At 49.3% G+C, this 13,694-nt stretch overlaps 1 protein-coding gene across 3 annotated transcripts in view; it reads left to right on the forward strand.

Moving 5' to 3' along the window:
- The first annotated feature begins 1,620 nt into the window (after positions 1-1,620).
- DNAJC5 (DnaJ heat shock protein family (Hsp40) member C5) overlaps positions 1,621-13,694 on the forward strand; it is a 29,979-nt gene continuing 17,905 nt past the window's right edge. For 2 of the 3 annotated variants that reach the window (XR_005722325.1, XR_005722324.1), the window contains exon 1: positions 1,650-1,837. The gene's annotated coding sequence lies outside the window, so the exon portion shown is untranslated. Of the gene's footprint in view, positions 1,838-13,694 lie in introns of all 3 variants that reach the window. The other variant, XM_040247774.1, reaches the window with a different exon arrangement.

Below are 13,694 nucleotides of genomic sequence, written 5' to 3' on the forward strand. Positions count from 1 at the left end.
CTTTTTACTTTCAGGAGCTCTTAAAAGAATTTTCCATGCCATTAAGTAACTTTGTATACATTTTATAATTGTTTCATTTGAATGTCTTTTAGGTTTCCATTTTTACTATTATAAGAACAGCTTAGTGATATACTTTTTTCTGTATTTGGGAATATTTTCTTAGAATATTCCTAAAGAGGAACTAAAGTAGGTCAAGGAAAGATTCACTAAGGCCTGCTTCATTCATTTGTGCAGTGCCCAACTCAGCTTCACTCTGAAATTGGTACCAAGTCTATTGCTTCATTCATTCTTTGAGTGCCCAAGAAACCTCACTCTGAAATTGGTACTGGGTCCATTTGATTCTCTCATTCCTCCTGTGATTCTGCTCAGAATCTTTCATCCTCTTGAATCAAAGGACATAGATATGAATCTGGCCCTTCTGCTTCTCGGTTTTCATAGGCCTTTTCTTTCTGCCTGTTTGATGTTGCACAATTTAACAACTGCCAGGTGACTTCCTGAGCTCTCTGCCACTTACAGGCCCCAAACCTGGGACAGACTGGGCAGTTTAAAGCCGGCATGATGGCAGAGATGTAAGAGGACAGAGGTAGAGGAGGCTGGAGCTTGTTGGCTCTGAGTCTGGATTTTACTCAATGTGTCATCAGAGGAGCCTGGTGGGCTACAGTTCATGGGGTCACAAGAGTCGGACAAGACTGAGCAACTAACACAATGTGTCACAGGGAGCCTTGGATATCGTAAAATTTGTGTTAAGAATATGACTCTGCTGAGTGGAAAATGGCCAATGGGCAAGTGTGGGAGTGAGAAGGCAGAGGAGTACTGACCAGAGAAGTGTGTTGGATGGCTTCTAGGATGGAAACTGGCACACATACCAGTATACCACATACAGAGCAGGCAATCAGTAAATGGTAGAACTGTTTCTGACATAGGAGCGATAGGGAAGGGTAGCGAGCAGGTCTCCCCTCCCTCAAGAGGTCAGTGAGATGAGCAGGGGTCGTACCTTGCGTGGCAGGGGAGTGAGTGGAAGTTGGTTCAACTACCCTTTTGAGTCATTGTTTGCCGGTGGTTCTGGGAGGGGCTGGACAATGGCGGTGGCACTTCGGTGATTGGGCAGGCAGGCAGGAAGTCGCATCTCTGCGCTGCAGGGATGAGCAAACGTCAGTCCCTAACAGTGGTTCAGCGGCCGTCGGCCTCCGGGTCATCTCCCACCAGCTCCCTCTCCAGTCCTTTGACAAGATCAATTACGGTTTCTCAGTCTTACGTAAAGCACCGGGCATACTCAACTTCAAGACAAGTTCCCTCACCTCCTGTCTTGGCGAATCTGGCCTCAGTACCTGCTGGCGCACGGGAGAGCACCTGACGCTCCGGCGAGTAGGCCCCACCCCCTCCCCTCGGCCCCGCCCCTGCGGGGCGGTGGAAACTTCCGACTCGGCTAACGAGCTCCGCCCACAGGCCCTGGGGCCCCGCCCGTGGGCTATCCGCTGTGCGCTCGGGAGCCTTGGTCCACTCCTGTCACTCGGGGCTCCGCCCATGGGCGGAGCCTCCGTCCAGCTCTCTGAGCGCACGCGCTGCCTGCCCAGCCCGCGGCTCGGATCCGCCGGCGCCCACGTCCTCCCGGGAGCGCGCGCGCCGGTGCGGGTGCGTGCGTGAGCGTGCGCGCCCCCGCCGCTTCTGCCGGTGCTGCTCCCGCGCCCTCTGCCGCTACCCCCGCCGCCGTCGCCGCCGCCGCCGCCGGGTCCCGAAGCGCAGCCCCGGCTGAAGAGCGCGTCGGCCGGCTGCCCAGGAGCGCCGCGCAGGGAAGAGCGGAGCCGCGGAGTCGGCGGGCGGGCGGGCGCGCGGACAGGTGAGCTCGCGGCGAGCCGGCGGCCTCGCGTCAGGCAGGGCGGCCGGGCAGGCGGGCGGGGGTCGGGGTGAGGGGGGCGGGATAAGCGAGCGGGGGCGGGGCGCGAGGTGAGGGTGACGCGGGGCCGGGTGAGGGGGTGCGCGGCGGCGCGGCGCAGGGCGTCGGGGCCGCGCGCCCGCAGCCGGAAATGGCGGCGACCCCCTCTCCCCCTTCCTAGCCCTCGGGGCGGGCCGGGGTCGGCGGTACGGCCTCAGAAGCGGCGGGAAGGCCTAGGCCGTGCGCCGTGGTCGGGCCGCCGGGCCCTCACTGGGGGAGGCCAAAGATCTTACATGCGGCCGCCGGGCTCTCCACCCGGGGCAGCTCGCGCTCCGGGACTGGGGTCTGTGCAGGGCGCCCCCGCCTCGGGGAGGGTCTTTTCTGTTCTGCGGGCGAGAGAGGGAGCACCACCGGTCCTGGAGCCACGTAACCTATGTCTGGGTCATTATGTTTATAGCTCACGGAATTGAGCTTTATTCCTTGACGCTGTGTAAATTAATCTCGCGGGTGAAAATCATCCAGTTTGTAAGAAAAAAACGTTTTTTCTGCCTCGGCGGAACATCATTTGAAGCGGTGCCTGTGCTGCAGTCACACAAGAGAGGGTCAGGATCTCATCCCTGCGGCTTCGAACTTGTTTGCGTTGAGGGGCTGGTTTAAGGACTCGCCTTTTCTTGTGCCTGAGAGATGAGTTCTCAATATTTGCTCGGTTGTGTTATGCAGGGAAAGGAAGCGAAAGTTTCCGTTTTATTTTGGTTTCCAGGTTTAGGCTTAATAAGGATCATAACTTGAGAGGTGGCTCTGCTGGATAACTTTGTCCTTACTAGTTGTCTGTTTAAAAACTATCTGCTAACCTAACAGTTATTCTGCCCCATCTGTAATCTGGTTGCCTCAAGACGGAACTTCAGCCAAAGCTCCTGAGATTTTATGTTCTTTTATTTGCTTCTGTCTTGTTAAACGTGGTGCTGAATTTCAGGATCAAGGCACCTGTCAAACTTTGAGGGATGAAATTATGAGGCAAGACTCAGAGGCTTTGAGAAGCTTCTTTCCTGAGAGCTGGGCAGTTTTCCTTCCACCTGTGTCAAGGTTGCAGAACTTGGGTTCCCTTGGATGGGACCTCTGATGGCGTGTGGCCAAGCCAGGGGCTGGGTGGCTGTTGCTTCCAGCAGCATGGGGCTGTGAGGGGCACACATGCTGCTGGAGCCCGTTGCCTGGACCTCTTAAACGTGGTGAAGGCAGAGCATCCAGGAGTTATCTGATGAGCAGACACTTGGGAGGCTCATGGAGGAGACTCGGCTTTGCTGAGGGGGCCTCAGCTGTGGAACTATTGTGGCCTGGGATGGGGACCTTTGGGGGCAGAGATGCCTGTCAGTCCACTCCCAGCCTCTGTAACCAGTCTCCTCCCTCTGGCCCCTGTCTCATTCTGACCCCTGCCACAGTGGCTTCTCAGCCTGTTTCTTGACAGACTTCCTTGCTTCTTCCTGGCTCTACCTAGATCACTGGTGTCCTTACCTTTAGCCTCAGGGTAGGCAGCCCTTCCCCAACTGCCTGCCTGCTGTTTCAACTCAGTTCAGTTCAGTTGTTCAGTCATGTCTGACTCTTTGCAACCCCGTGAACTGCAGCACACCAGGCCTCCCTGTCCATCACCAATTCCCGGAGCTTGCTCAAACTCAAATCCATCAAGTTGGTGATGCCATCCAACCATCATTCTCTGTCATCCCCTTCTCCTCCTGCCTTCAGTCTTTGTCAGCATCAGGGTCTTTTCCACTGAGTCAGTTCTTTGCATCAGGTGGCCAAAGTATTGGAGCTTCAGCATTAGTCCTTCCAATGAATATTCAGGACTGATTTCCTATAGGATTGACTGGTTTGATCTCCTTGCAGTCCAAGGGACTCTCAAGAGTCTTCTCCAGCACCACAGTTCAGAAGCAACTCACCACCTCCTGTTCCCTGTTTCCCTTCCGTGCTTAGTTTTCCCACTGCACTTCATTCTTCTAATGTCCTACTTAATATATTTATTATAATTTAATCTTTCACTGTGAGGTAAAGTCCACAGGGAGCCTGTTTGTGCAGAGAACAGGGGCTGGCATGTGCTGCATGCCCGGGAAATACTGACAGAGAAAGTGGAGGTAACGAGCTTGGCAGCAGTCTGCATCTCTAGGAAGTCACTGTGATGAGTGCCGAGTCCTTGAGGTGCTGGCTGCTGAGGGAGGTCTGGCTAGTTACCTCCCCTTTGGGAAAGCATAACCAGTTAGCGGTGGTTCAGAAAGGTCTTTGGACCTCCTTGTAAACCTTTGTGCAACTTTTAGTCTATAGTTAGTCAAAAATAAAAAGGTTTTTGTCAGCTCTTGTCTTCAGTTAACTTCCCCAAAAAGTAAATCCCACACATTAGCCTCAGATACTCAGTGACAGTTGTTGATAAAATGAGTGAGGTGGAATAACCTGTTAAAACCACATGAAAATGAGCTGTCCCTCAGGCGTGCTCTGAATCCTATGTGATGGAAGGACTCAAGTCATTTCCAGAACCTTCACTGAGTGAGTTTATGTTCTTGGTTTTCATTCACTGTGTGTTACCGTGGTGCCGGGACTGAACACATACCACGCGTCTCTTGGCCCTTTGTGTTCTTGAGCCCCCTTGCTCTCAGAGGGTGGGTGCTCTATGCTCCAGGCGGAGCTACCCTAAAGACTAGTGTTCTGTTCTGTCTCAGTCCTGGACTTGGAGTCAGGCCTCTGTGCTGGTTCCCGGGCTAACTTCCATGCCACTGCCACTGCCAGGCAGAATCCCTGGTAAGCTGCTGATGGCGCATCTCAGAGCCTAGGCATGATGTGCTTGCCTTGGTCATGGGCTGTAGTCGATGCTCAGTGGGCATCAAATGAATGACTAAAATGCTGTGTAGCAGCTATGCAGGGGGTAAGGGAACAAGGTGGAGTTTTATACAAGGTGAGAGTTTGCTTCTAAATTCAGGGACTAAAATGAGCATGATCTGTACAAAAAATTTATTGGGGTGTAATTGATTTTACAAATGATTTTTTTTTTGTCCACACCACAGGGTACGTGGGATCTTAGTTACCCAAACGGACTGAACCCACATTCCCTACAGTAGAGTCGCAACCACTAGGCCCCTAGGGAAGTCTGCAAATGATCGTGATAGACACAGATATAATCACCCTTGAAAAAATTCCCTAACTCCTTTTAAAAGTACTTTGTACAAGGTTTGGAGTATATAGTGCTGTAGGTGAACCATATCTCAGCCAATGAGGTCAGCCAGTTTTCCAGGAAGGAGACAAATTCCTGTGTCTTCAGGGAACAGGTGTGGCACATGACGACCAGCTCTTGCACAAGCAGTGTGGAGGAGACTCTTAGCTTGATGGCGCCCTTGTGGATCTCCCGGTGCTCCCCACACAGCAGTTAAGACTGCAGTGCTTCCCAGTGGAGCTCCTTTTTATGTTCTTGTTGGCTGGGCAGAGCAGAGCATTATCAAACTACAGACTGCCTCTTGCTCCGGCACAGTACTTCCCTGTCTGTTGGCAGAGCCTGAGCTTGAATTTCCTTCCTGAAAGAGGACGAGACTCAGGCTCAAGTGCTTGACCACTGAGATGAGGGTCATGGAACCTGCCCTTACTGCCTGTTGGGGAGTCCTGGAGATATAAGTAGGAAGCTGTGTCCTCAACTGCTTCCTAAATACAAGTGACAAAGATGCTAAAAAATGAGAATATCCGTATTTTATGAAGATGCTACCCCTTATTTAAGAGAGGGAATGAGGGGACTGTTGGGACCTCCTTGGTGGTCCGTGGTTAAGACTCCACGCTGCCAGTGCAGAGGGCATGGATTCCATCCCTGGTTGGAGAACTAAGATCCTGTATGTCAAGAGGGGTGGCCAAAAAAGAAAAGAAGGAACTGTTCGGCCTACTGTCCTGATGGCAGGGCCACGTTCAGATAGTGACGTCGCCCGAAGAGGATTAATAGCGGTCTGTTAGTGGTCAGTCGAAATTCAACCCAGAAGATTTAAGGATTTGATTACCAAAACAGCCTTTAGTTTCGATTTTGTCTTTTGTCACCTTTGCATCAATTTTATTTGAGGATGTTATATCGGTGAAATGTTACGTTCTGCCTTAGTTCTTGGCGTTGGCAGACATTTAATAGATTTTGTCTTTAGCAGGTAAGAATTGTTTCCAATTCCAAGAGCTTTGCAGACATATTGGTAATTCACATGGGTGAGACCATGCATTCAGTGGATGTCATGAAAATGCCCTCATGTTTCCTTTTCAGGGATTGTCTGTGTACTTCAGAGGTCCACTTTAGTCATGAATCTTTCAGCTTTGTAGGTGTGTCCATGTGACTGGTTTTTAAAACTTAGTTCTGTGACAGAAACCATAGTCCTTTATTCATGACACATTAAACCCAGCTACCCAAGTAATATTTTTAAATTGTGTGATACGTTATGAGTGATCAGTGAATATTCCTTGACTGTATATGAGTTACTTACAATTTTATTGTCCTTTTAATTTTTCTACACTGAACACTGAGCACTGGAAAACATGGTGGTTTACAAAGTGGAACATACAGTCTCCATTGCTGTGTTCTAAGGAATTCTATTGGAGAAGGAAATGGCAACCCACTCCAGTATTCTTGCCTGGAGAATTCCATGGAGGGAAGAGCCTGGTAGGCTACAGGCCATGGGGTTGGGGTCGCAAAGAGTTGGACGGGACTGAGCTATACCAGTTCGTTATAAAGTTGCAGTCCTGAGAGTCAGAGGCTTGGAATGCTGACTTGCTACCCCTGTGGGCTGTGCCCCGCCCTGGCTATCTCTGGGATGACCAGCTTCTTTCTTGGAGAGCTCTCCCTAGGGCCCTGTGCCTCCGTTCTCTAGGCGGGTGGAGTGGAAATGTGCTAGACTGAACTCACCTGTCCTGGCCTGGCCTGTGGTGCCTCAGAGGTAATGAATTGAGGGCAGGGGGCCAAGACCTTGGGCCCCTGTCACAGCTTCAGCTCAGCCAGACTGGGCTCTGCATAGGGAGCGTGTGCCACCTGCCTGGCTTTTAGTTTCCCTTCTATTATTGGAAGGGATTAGTAGCATAGCAAATGTTTGATTTTTAGCTAGGCGGTCCCATTGAATTTTTCTTTATTATTAAGTAGTGTCTTTCATCATGAGAGGGTATCTCTAAGATAAATGAAAAATTCTGGGTCAGAGAATACAAACTTTGTTGTTTTTGCCACATATTACCAGATTTGTATACTCTCTGGCAGGTACAAAGGATTTTAACACTTCAGTATTTTACATTTTGCTGCTCATTTAGGTACTGCTCTAGGGTTTGATAGTAAAATGTGAGGGTCTTCTTGACAAGTTGTAATAAATTTTGCTATGTCCTTTAAATTAAGGTTTTTAAATAAAAAAGAGTGATAGTTTCGTGATAGACTTTTTCTGATGCATGAAACCAGGCCACATCTGTTTTGTTTTTAATTAACCAAAAAAAGAAATTGTATTGTGTTTTTTTCAAATTATTTATTTATTTATTTAGGGCCTTGCTGGATCTTTGTTGCTGCACAGGCTTTTCTCTAGTTGTGGTGAGCGGGAGACACTCTCCAGTTGCAGTGCACGGGCTTCTCCTTGCAGTGGCTTCTCTTGTTGCAGAGCATAGGCTCTAGGAGCACAGGGTTTGGTAGCTATGCATACGGGCCTAGTTGCTCCGAGTCTTGTGGGATCTTCTTGGACCAGGGATCGAACCCATGTCTCCTGCATTGGCAGGCAGAGTCTTTACCACCAAGCCACCAGGGAAGCCATTTACTGGACTGTATTTACTTTTGAATCACGAGGCTCATCACATGTAAAGTTAAAATTTGTAGTGCAGTTTAATGACTCAGTTTCATTTTAAGATGAAACTAGAATGTCTAAAGATTATATTTGGAGTATTTTTTAACTGTCTAGTTGTAGTTGTCTTCAGTTTGAAGCAGTTTGTTCTCCTCTACAGTTCATGTGGAGACTTCCCCCTCCACCCCCCCAGCTGCAAGCCCTCTGAAGCGATCCGCTTGAGAGGCAGCCAGGCTCCTTCCTGTGCATCTGCCTTAATCCCTGGGACAGCTTGCATGGGTAGCTGTTATCCAATTGTATAGATAAGGAGACACATTGACGTGCTTGGTATTGGGGGTTGAGCACAATCAGTGTTGTCACCCACCTTACCATGACAGCACGGGATTTCCTTCTTAAAATGCTGTTTCTGTTGATGCCATTCTCTTGCATCATCCTACCTGGTTGGGTGATTCTAGCTGACTGTTACCAGCAGCATCCTACTCCCTGGCGTGTAGTACCAGTGTGACGCCCATACTTGTTTCATCTGCCCCTGCCCTTTCTTTTATAAAAATTGATCCATGACAAGGATAACTGAGGGGGCTGTCCTGGCAGCCGAGTAGGCCAGCTGTCCAGCCATCTCATCCTCACTCAGGCTGGCTGATTGCAGTGCACATAGGTGTTAGGGGCACTCTTGGACCTACTAGCCTCTGGGGGTACTGTGCAAACCTTCGTAAGCATCTGTGATCTGCCTTTTTCCTTTTTTTTTTTTTTTCTTCCCAAGGCTGGACTGTGCAGCCTGTGGAATCTTAGTTCCCTGACCAGGGGTCAAACCCGTGCCCCCTGCATTGGGAGCACAGAGTTTTAACCACTTGACTACCAGTGAAGTTCTTATGATCTACCTTTTACTTGTAGCGTTCCTTAAACTGCTCACAGAATTGCAGTGTCATAAGGTAAACCTGTTATTTCATTAGACCCCCGTGCTGCTCTCTGGAGTGGGCAGCAGTCTTTGTCCTGTCCCTACCCCAGAATGACCATCCAGCTGATGAATAGCACACCTCTTTGTGGTGGTCACAGGAGAAGAGTGTGTTTCCATGAGCAGCAGCTTGATCCAGCTTTACCTGGTCACATGCTAGCCCCCTAAAGCCTTGAAGGCAGGTGTTTTCCTATATTTTTAAAAGGCAGATGACAAGAAGGCAAATTAGTGAACTTTGGATTTTATATCAAAAATATGTGTAACAACAACAAAAAAATGTATTCAACAATAGTGTTCAACCTGAGAGTTTGAATATAACCTTCCTAACTTTAATTCACCATTATGAACTTTGTGTAGTCTTCTCATCTGTAAATTGGAGGCCAAAGTAGTAATCACTCATGTTTATCATGTACCCAGCACTGTTTTCCTCAGTTTGCAGGAGCTTGCTCACAGACACCCCATGCCAGGCCAGCTCCAGCCCTACTGGATGAAAAGGAGGTGGGCTCGGGTCCCGGAGCCCATAAGTGGCAGAACCAGGCTTCAGCCCAGGCAGGTGACCTGAGAGCTGTCCTCCCACCCCTCCTGGACTAGATACCTGCCCCACGGACCTCTTGGTCTAGAGCATGTGTGCCCCAAACGCCTGTACATGGTGAGCACGCCTAGACTGTAACTGCCGTGTTGGTGAAATTTCCGTGATAATCACGAGGTCTGTCACCAGTATAACTGCAACAGCACATGCGTGTGTCTTGATGCTCACCTCTGACATCAGACATCTCTTTACAGATGGCTTGTCACCGGGTGGTTGGTGCACCTCATACTTGGTTTCGTGCTGGATTTGACAGAATGGTTGGTTTTGGTTCTGGCTTCAGGGAGCTGGCCCCCACTGCTTCATCAGAGACAGTCAGCTGACAGTGGGAACCCTGGGCTGGCCCGCCTCAGGGGGTGGCCCTAGCTGGTGAGACAAGAAGGCATCATGGCTGCATATGCCATGTTTTATGGACTTTGACCCACTGTGTGTGTCTTAAGCTTCCATTCATTCTGGAGTTGGAGCATCCAGTCCACTTGCTAGGGGTGGCGCTGCCCCCAGGGTGACGGGTTGTTGGGTTGTCAGTGTCAAGTCCTGCACTGCTCAGCCCCCAGGCTCTCTTGAAGCCTTAAGTAGGTGTCTTAGCCTGCACACTTCTGAGTGACTGTGATTTCGGTCACAGGCATTTTCATGTGATATTCACAGTTGAGGATTTAAAAGTTGTGAGGATCCTTCCTGGTAGTCATTCACGAGAGTGGCCTTGTCCCTGAGCCTGTCTGCCTTTTCTGTCATAGAACACGTCCCTCCTGTTCTCCAGTCTGCCTGCTGACGCTCAGCCTGTCCACTGAAAGCCAGGGGCAGCGGATGGCTCCCTGGGTGGAAGGGGCCTGTGACTTCAGCCCTCTGAGACTGTCAGCGTTCTGAGTGTAAAACACCAGCACCCAGAAAGCTCTGCTGCCCATTGCTTTTATAAGAAACACTTCTGCTGTCTAGTTTCACATTCAGCTTTGGGAATACGTTAAGGTCTTCTGGAAATGTTTGGTCATAGCATGGTCAGCCCAGAATCTCTTGCTGCAGCCTTGCACATAGGTGAGCACCTGTTTGCTCCAGTGCTGAGGTGGGTATGTCGCTGTGTCTGTCGGTCATGCTCGGGGTGTGAGGGTTCTAGCTCGCTTTAGGCCCCTTTACACTGAGGCAGTGTCGCCCTGCTGTTTGCACCTCAGGGACGCTGACCAGGAGGGCCAGGGTGGAAGTGAGGCACTGCCATCCACATTGGGCCGTTGGCAGCCTCCTCTCAGAGTCATAGGCTTTTGAGAATGTTCAGTTCGACTCTCCTTGTATTCAAACATGTAATTTACTTTGATCAACTTCTGACTTTTTCCTTTTAACTGAAAGCATTAGGTTATGAAAGAAAATTCTTATTTGGTTTCTGGACATAAGTCACAACTGATAAAATTAATTCCACAGACGTGCTGACTGCTCTGCCAGGACTGAGGCAGCACTCAGTTTATTCCTCAGAAAGGCTTCAAGTGTGACCTGCTGGGGCCTTTTCGTTTCCCCCAGGGGTGTTGCTGAGCCTGTGCCGGTCAGCCTGTTGCTCCCTCTGTGGGGCAGAGTGTCCACTCTCTTCAGTACAGGAGAACACGCTCTCAGTGAGCAAGTTTGGCTCAGCTGCTACTCTCTGGTGGGTTGGTCCTCCCTTGGACACTGATGATGGTGGCAAGTCCTTCTTAAAGAGGAACCTGTTTTACTCACTTAATTGTCTCTCTTTATTTTAAGGGTTGGCATCACTGTCGCTTTTTATTAAGGAAGAAAGGTGTCATCTTTAAGAGTTCCTCTGTTTTCCTAGCCAATGTAGAAATTCTGTACATTTGACATTCATTTTGTTAGGAGCAAAAGTAGCAGATGACAATACTCGGCAGCATCCCTTCCACATCTCCCATGTTGGCTGATTCTGCTTGGCTAATCAGGTGCATTTCTTCGGTTGCATCTGTGGTCATCGGCAGCCATTTCCTCCTGCTCTGCAGTGTGGTGATGTTTTCCTGCGGGTATAGATGATGAGCTCAGGGTTACACGTGCAGACCATGGGTGTTCCCGTGTATCTGTCCCTGCTCTGGGGAAAGCTGGCCCTCCCCTGCCTGAGGAAGTGCCCCAGGTCCTTTTTTCCAGTTCATCATGGAGTGTTAAGGAAGATCCCTTCAAAGAAGAGAGGTCAGCTGTCTTTGGGACACCAGTTGTGTCTCATCGTTAGTATTTTTGTTTTCAGTGAAGTTTTTTTTTCTGAGGGTCGGGCCCCGAGTTGGGGGGCAAAGCAGCTGTCCCTGAAGTGCTGGCTGGTGGTCCCTGGCGTGACCTGACAGACCCTTGCTCCTGCTGTCCTGACTCAAGCCGCAGCTTCCTTGTCGTCCTGCCCGGTGTAGTGTGCTCCTGTCCCCGTGTGACAGACTTTGTCCTGCACTGTCATCTTACAACCTGAAGGGCATTGGCCTCTATTCCCTCTTTCTCCCTGTGACTTTTCTTTGTCCTTTTACCTTTATGCTGTCAAGGCAGATGTTTACGTTGGTCTGTAAGTTTACTATTGAAAATCCATAAGTTATTCCCCCTTGTGGAAACGTTGTTTAAACAGAGCCTGGTCCCTACCCTGATGAGGTTTCCTCCCAGAGTAGTGCCTCTCTCTCCCCAGATTCCTAACAGCCATTCTTACACTATTAGCCTGTTTCTTAGCTCCTCTGTGTTCAGACTGCCCATAATATGATTTGTGATTTTTGTGGCCTGGAACTTGCTTCTGGGCACTCCGGCCCCTGGCAACACAGCGGCTTTTCAGGCTGCCTGTCCAGCCACACTTCTGAGATGACCAGTGGTGTTTGGGGAGGCTGCAGTGCCCACGGCAGCCCTAGAAATGGCATCTCAGAGGAGCAGAGATAATGAATGGCCCGCTATGGCCTGTCCAATGCCTCCCCCTGGAGGATCACAGAGCACACCTGTCTGCACACCAGGAACTGTTAACTCTGGGGTTACCTGCTCAGGGCTTTTTTTTTTTTTTTTTGGCTGTGCTGTGTCTTTGTTGCTATGCAGGCTTTTCGCTGGTTATGGCTGGTGAAGGCTGCTCTCGTGTGTGGGCTGCTTGCTCTAGTGGCTTTTCTCGTTGTGGAGCACAGACTCGAGGGCTTCAGTAGTTGTGGCGCACGGGCTTAGTTGCTCCGAAGTATGTGGGCTTTTCCCGGATCAGGAATCCAACCTGTGTCTCCAGCATTGATAGTGGATTCTTTAAGACAAGTTTTTTAGAGCCACCGGAAAGACGTTATCAAGGCTTTTAAATCTACCTTGTTTTCATAGTAGGTGGTTGTGTTAAGACATGATTGTTTTAATTATTACATAATGGCATGTGTAGAAGTAACAAAGAATTTGTAGCTCTTGTTGAAATTTTTGAGACTTCCTCAGGTAATTTTGAAGGTCTTTGAATACGGTATCCTTGGAATGAAACCTAATAGAGAGCCTCCCCACTCCCCCTCCCAAGACCCCTCAGAGAGAAATGCTAGTGCACCTGCTGGGCCCAGGGAGAGACTGGCCGTTCTTCAGGGCTTCGGGACTGGCTGGCACCACTTGGACGAGCGGAGCTGGTCTGTCTCTCAGGCTCGTCCAGGTTAACTCCAGATGGAGAGGTTACCTGTGGGCAAGGCAACAGAGCTTTAGAGTACAATGTAGGAGAAGTCAGTGTAGATTAGTGGATGGAGAAGGATTTATTGAACAAAAATGGGGAAAAATAGATTGACACATTTACAAAGATTTGATATATTCAGTTACATAAAAATTAAGAGGGAATTTCCTGGTGGTCCTCTGGTTAGGGCTCCACACCTTCACTGACTGGGGTGAGGTTTCAGTCCTTGGTCGGGGAACCAAGATCCCACATGCCTCGGCCAAAAAATAAAAAGTGAGAGGTAGTTACAGGGTAATGGGCAAATAGATAACGTTACTGAATGGGTCGTGTAGGAATGGGTAAGGTGGTCAGTCTTACAGCTTTTACCACAATTGATAAATGTGTGAACTTGAATTCATGATAAATAAAAAGAGAGGGGTGGGAATCGGGAACCCTGGGGTGCCCACCATTGTGGGGTGTGGTCGGCCCTTCTTTCAGACCCTAAAGTCCCACTTGTAGGTACACATCCTGCAATAGTTCTTCCTTACCTGTTTTTGGTAAAGGACCAGATTATATTTTTTGTAATTTCCAGTGTGTTACAGACTGATACTTTTGTGAACTACAACAAAAATGACTAGCTAGAGGAATAAGTTGCAAACCAAAGAAGAAACACAAGTTCAGATTAAAAAAAATTTTTTTTAAATAAACATACAGTAAAATGGGCCTTTCCTTGATGTATGGTTGTCTTGAGTTTCATTTTATTTTTGATAGTTTATTTATTGATTTTTGGTTGTGCGGGCTCTTTGTTGCTGCACAGGCTTTCTCTAGTTGTGGTGATCCGGGGCTGTTCTGTAGTTGCAGTGTGCAGGCTTCTAATTGTGGTGGCTTCTCTAGTTATGGTG

Source organism: Oryx dammah, unplaced genomic scaffold (assembly GCF_014754425.2).
Source record: "Oryx dammah isolate SB20612 unplaced genomic scaffold, SCBI_Odam_1.1 HiC_scaffold_10, whole genome shotgun sequence".
Classification (NCBI taxonomy): Eukaryota; Metazoa; Chordata; class Mammalia; order Artiodactyla; family Bovidae; genus Oryx; species Oryx dammah.